General features: G+C 40.4%; 1 long non-coding RNA gene across 1 annotated transcript; it reads left to right on the top strand.

Moving 5' to 3' along the window:
- The first annotated feature begins 427 nt into the window (after positions 1-427).
- LOC117425095 (uncharacterized) lies at positions 428-2924 on the top strand. The gene is made up of 2 exons (XR_009328311.1): positions 428-1083; positions 1738-2924. It is a non-coding gene; the product is annotated as an uncharacterized LOC117425095 (long non-coding RNA).
- Positions 2925-10662: the final 7738 nt, after the last annotated feature.

Below are 10662 nucleotides of genomic sequence, written 5' to 3'. Positions count from 1 at the left end.
GATCGATCGCTATTTAGCTTCAGAATCACACATTAAACAAAAGGCTACTACAGAGGATGCTAAACAGAACGTAAAATAAACAGCTTTCAGAAACCAAACTGGAAAGTCAGCGCAGACAAAAAGTATTCCTGTCTGCAAGTTAAATCAGTACTAAAACGATCCAGCACAGCCACCTCGATTCAACCTGCTGCTTACTTTTTCACAGTTGGAATTTTAGACCCGAATAGCCACGTTCGTTCTCTATGTTTTGACTCGGTACTAATAAAATAAAATATTGGATTGGACAAATAATATGACAACAAATGTGCTTCATACATTGCCTTTATTAAAGTATGCCAGATGCCCTTGTGTAACCGAGTTTTTGGGCTGTTTCTAATCGATTTCCACATCTGTATAACTTGGCAAAGCTTTGCCTTAACTTCCAACCAATTCAGTGGATGCAGAACGTGCAGTCTCAATATATGGGCAAGTCAACTACAGAGGGATGCTGCATGCTTGCCTTTAACAAGTGACAGCACTCTGTTTTATTAAGGAAGTAAGTACCACAATTTTTAGGCTTTATAGTGTTCTGAAATACTGTCTGCTTAGGTTTATTTAATGTTTAAACAGGTCCGCGAAATGTCCGCAAAATCCTAATTTTATTCCGCAACATACCCGTGAAAAATACGGAAATTTACCGCGATTTAAGTAGACACCATATTATTGTTAATAAAACAATTAATAATCCTCTCCCAACACCGAGACCCTAAACCTAAGGTTAGTATTCTATACAAAAGCCATTACACATCTAAAGTAGTTCGTGTTTGGCAGAGAATAATTTTTGTTACTTAAGAAAAAAAGTGAGCAGAGGTGCTGGCTTTCTCAGTTGCCCTTACAGGAACATTTCGTGGTACCTTTGTAAGCACTGCTAAGAAACCCACACAGTATACAAGTGTGGGTGTCGGGGCTGGTTGAGGACGGGGCAGACTCACCCGGAGGAACATTTAAATAAAGATTGGAGATTGCAGCAGGATTGTGCAGAGCAGTAACCGCGGAGTGAGTTTTTAAAAACAGCGAGTGGAGTACGAGCAAACCCAGCGATCAGTGAGTACAACGTATTACAATTGAGCTGTGTGCAAGATTGTGGTGGAAGTTTAAGAGTAATGTAGTGTGTGGACCTCTTGCCGGAGATTCGATTTGTTGTATATTTAGCACAGTGTTAAACTTACCTGTGTGGAAGCAACGCTCACTTCTCTAGCCTGCATGATCTTGCTTCAAATTGCCGACGGACTGGTTTAAATAACTGCAACTTGCAGTGCAGTTGCAGTGCAAGGCATTTTTAAGACCAACTGTAATTACAGCATGTGACAGAGATCGAATGAGTCTTAGTGTTAGATCTCCCTCTCGACCTGTGAGAGCACGGTATACGAGGAACAGAATACCCTTAATGAAATGGCACGACAATTTATTCCGTAGGGTAGATGGAAGTCGGTCAGTTCGGAAGGGGGCGGAGCCATGGCACCCGAGCTCAGTGACCCAGACGGTAAGCGGCGTGGCATCCGAGGACTGGAGGAGCGGATGCGCTCGTTAACCTCGGGGTCATGGGCAAGGGTATAAATAGGGGGCATGGCTTGAGTGATCTGTTCCTTTGCATATGGTTAAGTTAAATAACCGAGAAGGAGCCCGTACTGTGAGGAAACCGTGAGTGTTCTGTGTCTGTGTATTAACACTGTGTGTCTTGTGTGTTATTTGTCACAGAGGATTACTGAGCACGATCCGGAGCTGCAGCCGCAGGCCAGCGAAAAACCCGGACTTCACCACTCACCTTTCACTACCAACTGTCTTTGTGTTTGCACCTTTTAGCACTTGAATCACGCACTGTCTTTTGTGTTCGTGTTTAGTGTGGGTGTCGGAACGGGACTTTGGGGTTGCGGGTCAAACCCGCGGGATTATAAATTAGAAGTGATACACGCCGCTGTATCACTTCCAGCACTATTATCATTTACAGGTTTTGCCTTGAGGCTCTGGACATTTACAAAAATAAATAAACACCCTTGCACCTGTACCAACGTCTGTCTGTGTGATTCTTCTGCACTGCACTCACCTGCACGTCATTACCACTTTGCCACACAGCACCAGTAGGCAACGTGAAAGAGCACTGTGTGGATTTGCCTGTGCGTGGATTACAAACAGCAGTATTAGTTACCTAGAGACCTATCTGCTTACTTTTGAACTGTGTGCTCAAGCACTGATAAAGGAAACACATGACACAGACTGTGTAATTTCATTTTTAGTCGTGGTGTATAACGCCAGCATGGATACTGCTGGTCCAGCTAGTGTCCATTCCTTCTTCCACCAGCAGAGGTCTCCTGCTAACCTTGAAAGAAAAAGAAACAGACGCTTCATTTATTTGAAATACAGGACTGTGTAACTATCATTACGACCTCTATGTACCTGATGTCCTTGTGTGGGCCAGACTGGACACCTTTCCTCTTGTGTGGAGGGAAGTAAAACCTGGAGAACGTACCTGAAACACCTGGAAGGGAACAAAGTAACAGTTACAGCCCAGTCCTGGGTTTGGATTATAAATGCACCTTTAAAACCTGTACTTACCTTTGTGGAGGTCACTTTTGAAAGGGTGTGGCAGGAACCTGTACCAACCAGGAAGATCTGAGACTGGAACTATTTTTGTTTAGTTCTCCAGTAGGGTGGTTTTTGTACTGCAGTAATTTTACTACACACTGCAGTATTTTATTTTATTTTTACTACACACTGCAGTCATTTTTATTTGCACAGGGCTTAGCCTCTGCAAGGATAGACAGGGATCAAGAAGTGAGCGAGGGCCCAAGTGGGCAGGTGTTATTTTGGTTTTTGTTTATTTTTATTGCTACAAATACACTGTGTGTTGCCGTGAAAAATAAAAGCCTGCCCAGGTTAAACCCACACCTCTGTGTCAGTGTCGCCTCTTATACTGCCAGTTAGGCTTCCACACCAAACAACCTTTTACAATATATATATATGTGTGTGTAGAGAGAGAGAGATAGATATAAATCATTTTGTTATATATTTGCCAACACTTATTAAAAAACATTACCCATTTTTCTCATATACTCCATTCCTCTAGTAAATCCATTAGATGTTTGTTGCCTAAAGCTGTCACACAAAAGATTCTTCAGAGAGGTGACTAGGGTGCTGATGGTAACTGACAGTGACCCTGAGTCACACTCCAAGATTCCATCTGACTCTGGTAGTGATTTTTACCCCACTGATAGTCCCAGTGATGACACTATTGTTACTCAGGAAGAGGATTCTCCATCTGCTATGGAAGAGCCTGTTGAAGGTCTAGAAATAGAGACCGAGGAACAACCTGCATGTTCTAGTATGCCAAGTGGGTATGTGCCACTATACAGTTGGATCCCCCCAAATAATTTATGCTAAATTCAGACTAAACAGAGGTTTTAATCCTGGGGCCTAAAAAACTCAGTGATAAATTGACATTTTCTGACATCAACGTTGCTGGACACACCGTTAGCCCAAAAGCATCATCGTGCAACTTGGGTGTGATTTTTGAACCTGATCTTTCATTTGACGCACACATAAAAACACGTTAAAACATGGAAGAGCCCAGGTATACAGGCGATGTCACACTCCAGACGATTGTTCTAGTTTTCTCGACTCACTGCAAGCCCCCTGCACAATCCAGAAGCAGGCACATTTAGAAGATCATCGATTCTCTCATTGTCTCTCATTCTCTCATTGTCTGCACCAACCAAAAACAATAAGTATAAATGAAGTCAAAATATATATATATACATAAGTAAGACCTCACCTAGAATATTGTGTTCAGTTCTGGTCACCTCGTTACAAAAAGGATATTGCTGCTCTAGAAAGAGTGCAAAGAAGAGCAACCAGAATTATCCCGCGTTTAAAAGGCATGTTGTATGCAGACAGGCTAAAAGAATTGAATCTATTCAGTCTTCAACAAAGAAGACTACGCGGCGATCTGATTCAAACATTCAAAATCCTAAAAGGTATAGACAATGTCGACCCAGGGGACTTCTTTGACCTGAAAAAAGAAACAAGGACCAGGGGTCACAAATGGAGATTAGATAAAGGGGCATTCAGAACAGAAAATAGGAGGCACTTTTTTACACAGAGAATTGTGAGGGTCTGGAACCAACTTCCCAGTAATGTTGTTGAAGCTGACACCCTGGGATCATTCAAGAAGCTGCTTGATGAGATTCTGGGATCAATAAGCTACTAACAACCAGTCGAGCAAGATGGGCTGAATGGCCTCCTCTCGTTTGTAGACTTTCTTATGTTCTTACATATATAATTGTATTTTTATTTATTTATTATTTATTCCTATATTAATCTCGTTTTAAAGTTTGTTTTTTAATTTTGGCACAAATTATCTCCCTAGACATGAACCATCTTGTGCAGGTAAGTGCTTTGAGCGTTTTTCCCTTTACAAGTTCAGTCTCATTAAAGTTCAGCAGTTGTCTCTCCCAGTGAGGGATCACGCTGATACTTGTGATAATAAAATGAAACTTTAACAGCAATATTGATGCTGTATAATATGCCTTTGGCAAGTTGCTAAATACAGGTTTTGTAACACAATTTGTTTGCTTAACTTGTGCTTTCTTTCTACATTCCGAGGTCTACCCAGATAGCAGCTATATGTCGGCCCTACATTGTACTTTTAAGTTGGCCCGACATCGGCTGCCAATGTAGGTCCTACGTAATTCTGCCCATATGGCCTATGTCAGCCCTAAGTCAGCAACCATCTTGAACCTTGTGGCAGTCTGGCTCGCAGTGGTGAGGTGGATGACGTCACGGACCAGGAAGTAACTGACACCAAAACAGTGGATGGGCGGGTGAAGCTGAATGCTGCGGCACTCAGCGTATTTATTAATAAACAAAACAAAAGATTTAACAAAACACAAAACAAAAGGGCACGAGGGCCAAACGAATGAACAAACAAACAAGTAAGTGGGGTAATCCAGCACGTTTTAGCAATTGTTTTTTTTAATGTTGCTTTCTCTCTCCGCTCTCCCGTACTCTCCTCTACACTCAGCCCTGAGTGCAGAGAGCTGCAGGTTTATATACTCTGGCCGAGGGATTAACTAGTAGTTAATTATCTTATTATCCCTTGGCCAGAGTCTGCACGCGTTTGGTAAGGATGCATGACTGTCAGCTAGTTAATCAGTAGCTGATCAGCCATGCATCCTCACTGGGTTTTTAAATATAATAATAAAAGACGCGGCGCTTTTACCCGCGCCGCAAACAAAAATACAAATAATAATACATAGAGGCGGGACACTCCGCCACAAACCTCTTGAACCAATCTTGAATATTTCTGTTCTACAGAATGTAGCAACTCCCATGCTACATAATGTGGGTGTCTCACCCACCTGTGCCTTTAATTAGGGTCAATAGCCTGGCCAGGTTAAAGCTTCGTTTCCCACAGTTTCTTGCAACCGCCCTCTGTTTATCCTCTCTCCCCATGGGCTCATTCAAATATCCACTCTCAGAGCTCATTAGAAGCCAGCACCTGTTCTAAAGCTGGCTGATTAGGCCTGGAGGGAGACTCCCTTCCTCTGAGGAATCCATCATATCCTACAGCATTACAAACTTAAATATCAGTGAATCCTTTTTACTACTAAATGTACTTCCGAATGTCTTGTTAAAAGCGCCGTTGGATGGCTTGCCATGAAAGGCACTTTATAAATAAAATTGGATTTGATAATTCCAGTGCAGTCATTCTTTTTTTTATTGTATCCTGCACTTGGTCTAAACTCTTATTTTTGTTTTCATTGTTACTTGTGTAGTCTCCTCCCAATTTGGGGGACTTGTAAATTGTTGTGTTATTATTTTGAAAACATTTTAATTATAACTGTATTTAGCTTTATATTGCTGTTGCTGAACTACAAAATGTTCATAGACTTTAATACAGCCTTGTTTTGAAAGAACTACAAAAGAACTGATATGTAAACTTATGGAAACTATAATAAGATCTAAAATGGAAAATTACCTATATGGTAACAATATCATGGGATACAGTCAGCATGGTTTCAGGAAAGGGAGATCGTGTCTAACTAACCTGCTTGACTTTTTTAAGGATGCAACATCGACAATGGATAATTGCAAAGCATACGACATGGTTTATTTAGATTTCCAGAAAGCTTTTGACAAAGTCCCGCATAAAAGATTAATTCTCAAACTGAACGCAGTAGGGATTCAAGGAAATGCATGCACATGGATTAGGGAGTGGTTAACCTGTAGAAAACAGAAAGTACTGATTAGAGGAGAAACCTCAAAATGGAGCGAGGTAACCAGTGGTGTACCACAGAGATCAGTATTAGGTCCTCTGCTATTCCTAATCTACATTAATGATTTAGATTCTGGTATAGTAAGCAAACTTGTTAAATTTGCAGATGACACACAAATAGGAGGAGTGGCAAACACTATTGCAGGAGCAAAGGTTATTCAAAATGATCTAGACAGCATTCAAAACTGGGCAGACACATGGCAAATGACATTTAATAAAGAAAAGCGTAAGGTACTGCACGCAGGCAATAAAAATGTACATTATAAATATCATATGGGAGGTAATGAAATTGAAGAAGGAATCTATGAAAAAGACCTAGGAGTTTATGTTGACTCAGAAATGTCTTCATCTAGACAATGTAAGGGAAGCTATAAAAAAGACCAACAAGATGCTCGGATACATTGTGAAAAGTGTTGAATTTAAATCAAGGGAATAAATGTTAAAACTTTACAATGCATTAGTAAGACCTTTACAAATTCAAAAACATTGTTTTTTGTTTATTTTTATTGCTACAAATACACTGTGTGTTGCCGTGAAAAATAAAAGCCTGCCCTGGTTAAACCCACACATCTGTGTCAGGTGACTGCCAGTTAGGCTAGCACACCAAACAACATTTTACAAAATATAGTTACAGATAGATAGATATAATTTTGTTATATATTTACCAACACTTAATAAAAAACATTACCCATTTTCTCAGATACTCCATTCCTCTAGTAAATGCATTAGATGTTTATTGCCTAAAGCTGTCACACAAAAGGTTCTTCAGAGAGGTGACTAGGGTGCTGATGGTAACTGACAGTGACCCTGAGTCACACTCCAAGATTCCATCTGACTCTGGTAGTGATTTTTACCCCACTGATAGTCCCAGTGATGACACTATTGTTACTCAGGAAGAGGATTCTCCATCTGCTATGGAAGAGCCTGTTGGAGGTCTAGAAATAGAGACCGAGGAACAACCTGCATGTTCTAGTAGGCCAAAAGGGTATGTGCCACTATACAGTTGGATGCCCCCCAATAATTTATGCTAAATTCAGACAAAAAGGTTTTAATCCTGAGGCCTAAAAAACTCAGTGATGAATTGATGTTTTCTGATGTAAACGTTGCTGGACACACCGTTAGCCCAAAAGCATCATCGCACAACTTGGGTGTGATTTTTTACACTGGTCTTTCATTTGACACACACATAAAAACATGTTAAAACATGGAAGAGCCCAGGTATACAGGCGATGTCACACTCCAGATGATTGTTCTAGTTTTTGCGACTCACCGCAAGCCCCATGCACAATCCAGAAGCAGGCATATTTAGATAATCGATTCTCTCATTGTCTGCACCAACCAAAAACATTAAGTATAAATGAAGTTTCTATATATATGGAGGTTGTGTGGTCCAGTGGTTAAAGAAAAGGGCTTGTAACCAGGAGGTCCCTGGTTCAAATCCCACTTCAGCCACTGACTCATTGTGTGACCCTGACCAAGTCACTTAACCTCCTTGTGCTCCGTCTTTCGGGTGGGATGTAATTGTAAGTGACTCTGCAGCTGCTGCATAGTTCACACACCCTAGTCTCTGTAAGTGGTCTTGGATAAAGACGTCTGCTAAATAAACAAATAATTATATATATTTATATATTTATCTCGTTTTAAAGTTTGTTTTTTTTAATTTTGGCACAAATTATCCTCTATACTCCCTGGACATGAACTGTCTTGTGCAGGTAAGTGCTTTGAGCGTTTTTCCCTTTACAGGTTCAGTCTCATTAAAGTTCAGCAGCTGTCCCTCCCAGTGAGAGATCACGCTGATACTTGTTGTGATAATAAAATGAAACTTTAACAGCAATATTGATGCTGTATAATATGCCTTTGGCAAGTTGCTAAATACAGTTTTTGTAACACAATTTGTTTGCTTAACTTTTGCTTGCTTACTACAGTCCGAGGTGCCAGAGTTGGTGGAGGAGGTGGAAAGGTACTGGCTAGATATAGTCAGTCTCACCTCCATGCACAGCATCGGCTCTGGAACCAAACTTCTCGACCAAAGGTGGACTCTATCCTTCTCCAGAGAGGCCCCCTGTGAGCAGCCCTGGGCAGATGTGGGAATATACAGTTGGAGTTTGTGCAGGTGGACGAGAGGGTTGCCTCGGTGAGACTTCTGGAATCTAAGAGGAAAACTCTGACTGTTGTAGGTGCATATGCGCAGAGGAAGTGTGGAGAAGATGTTAGGCTAGGTGAAGTCAACGCAATGGACTGTTCAAAATACACATGAGAGTGACTTACTGCCTTACACCTGAATTACTGCCTGGAAGGAGGCAACCCACCAGGCCTTGGAACCCCAGAGATTTATTTTGTTTTTCTCTCCTCTGCCCCTATAGTTATTCTGATGTACTGTGTTCTAATGCACTGACCAATAATGTGAAAGCACTCGGTGGCAATTCATTGCGAAGGGCGCTATATCAAATAAAAAATGATTGATTGATTAACATGTTGTGTAGCTTTTCAGAGTACAGCAGCACCAGTGTATCCAATGTGTGTGTAAGCCTGTCTATTAACCGGTATGCACAACGCAGTATAGCATGCCTCCTCTTATTTGAAGGAATGATTCAATAATCACTACCCTATTTAATCAGACGTCGCACTGCAATAGCTTTTGTTATTAGTTTGGAGTCATTTTAGATGTAATGTGTACAATGTACAAAAACATTAGTTTGTTTTTGTAAGCTAATCATTATAGCCTATTTTCAACTGTGAGATGTTCAGGTCTGGATTATAACAAAACTTTGACCAACCCGCTAACAGTAAACTGCAAACTTGTAGACTTTTTGTTATTCATGAGGAGAAGAAAGAAGCCTCTGACAAAATTTGAAGGCACCTACCCTACAGGTTAAACTTTGCTACAATGGGTCGATGTGGCAATGTGCCCCGCCCCTGTGTGCATTTTTGTGTTTTATGTTGTATGTAGTGTGTTAATGTTGGTGTATTGTAGTTGGTACACGGGATATAATGTGGGTAATGAGCACGAGTGTTTAAAATGTATAATTTTATTTAGGCACAGGGATTGCACTTCACTTCATGTGCATTTAAAGTATTTAATAATATGTGAGCACAGGGTTGCACAGATTTAGTTCATGTGCTGGGATTCAAGTGACTCACTGAACACACAACCCCAAGTGAGTGAAACGTGCATCTATATATACTGTTGTGCCGGGATTCAATTACTAATTAATTATTCTTATTTCTGCTAAGAAATAAGAAATAAGAATAATTAATTAGTAATTGAATCCCGGCACAACAGTATATATAGATGCACGTTTCACTCACTTGGGGTTGTGTGTTCAGTGAGTGGAGAACGGGTGTGGAGAGGAGAGAAAGTAAAGTAAACTAAAATAAACTAAAATAATAATTGTTATTTGTTTTGACTCACCGTGTTTGTTTGTCTGTTTGTCCACTGTTCATTTAAGTGTTAGCCCGTTTTGTTTGTCTATTTACTTGGGCCTCAGGTGCCGTGTCATGTTTTCTATTTAAACCTTTTATTTTACAATAAAACACTGAGCACCACAGCGCTTCAGTTTCACTTGCCACACAAAAAAAAAAACAAAGATTGTTTTGTAACTAACAGCTTTGTCTGAGTTTTATTATAAAACAAAATCAGCTGAATTTGTTTAAAGGGACTTCATCTGATTAAAAATAAAACCTGAAAACGTCAAGCCCTACTTGTGTGTGTGTGTTTGGATTTACTTTTTCCACAATACTTGTTATATTTCATTTATGCAATATGGACCTCTGTTAATATGGGGCATAACACATTATTTTAAAATAAAATACAGTGCATGGTGGGATACTATCGTATTAATTTCCACGGTTTGTTACGCTGCTGGGAATTGTAACTGAACTATTCTAATGGTGTGTGGACGCATTAAGCCTGACTAAACATGAAACGGTACTTCAGTGTGGAGGCTTTGAGCTGGATTAATTAGAGCGGTTTCGAGTACGGTTCTCGAGATCGGTTATGTAGTGTGGACAGGGCCTTTGTGTTTCTTTCTGGCCTGATGTCATGCCTACAGCCAGCCTGTCACAGTCGGTTAAAGTTTATTTTAATAGTTGAGAAAAAAGAATCCACACCAGGTTTCAAATGTAACCACACCCCCTGCATTGGTGCACAAAACAGGTGCTTTTTTTGGCACTGATAATAGTTTTTGTTTTATTATCAATAAAATTTAGCAGGGCAGGACAAAGATGATTTAAGGCCGTTGTTGCTTTTAACTTTATGATTTAATGGTCATTTATGGTAGAATACTCACCTACCTTGCCCTGAAGCAAAGTTTCATTTTGCCTGTGTGGGTGTGTGGTTGTGTGTGGGGGGG

Source organism: Acipenser ruthenus, unplaced genomic scaffold, assembly GCF_902713425.1.
Source record: "Acipenser ruthenus unplaced genomic scaffold, fAciRut3.2 maternal haplotype, whole genome shotgun sequence".
NCBI classification, from domain to species: Eukaryota; Metazoa; Chordata; class Actinopteri; order Acipenseriformes; family Acipenseridae; genus Acipenser; species Acipenser ruthenus.
This window is presented reverse-complemented; position numbering and strand designations above follow the sequence as displayed.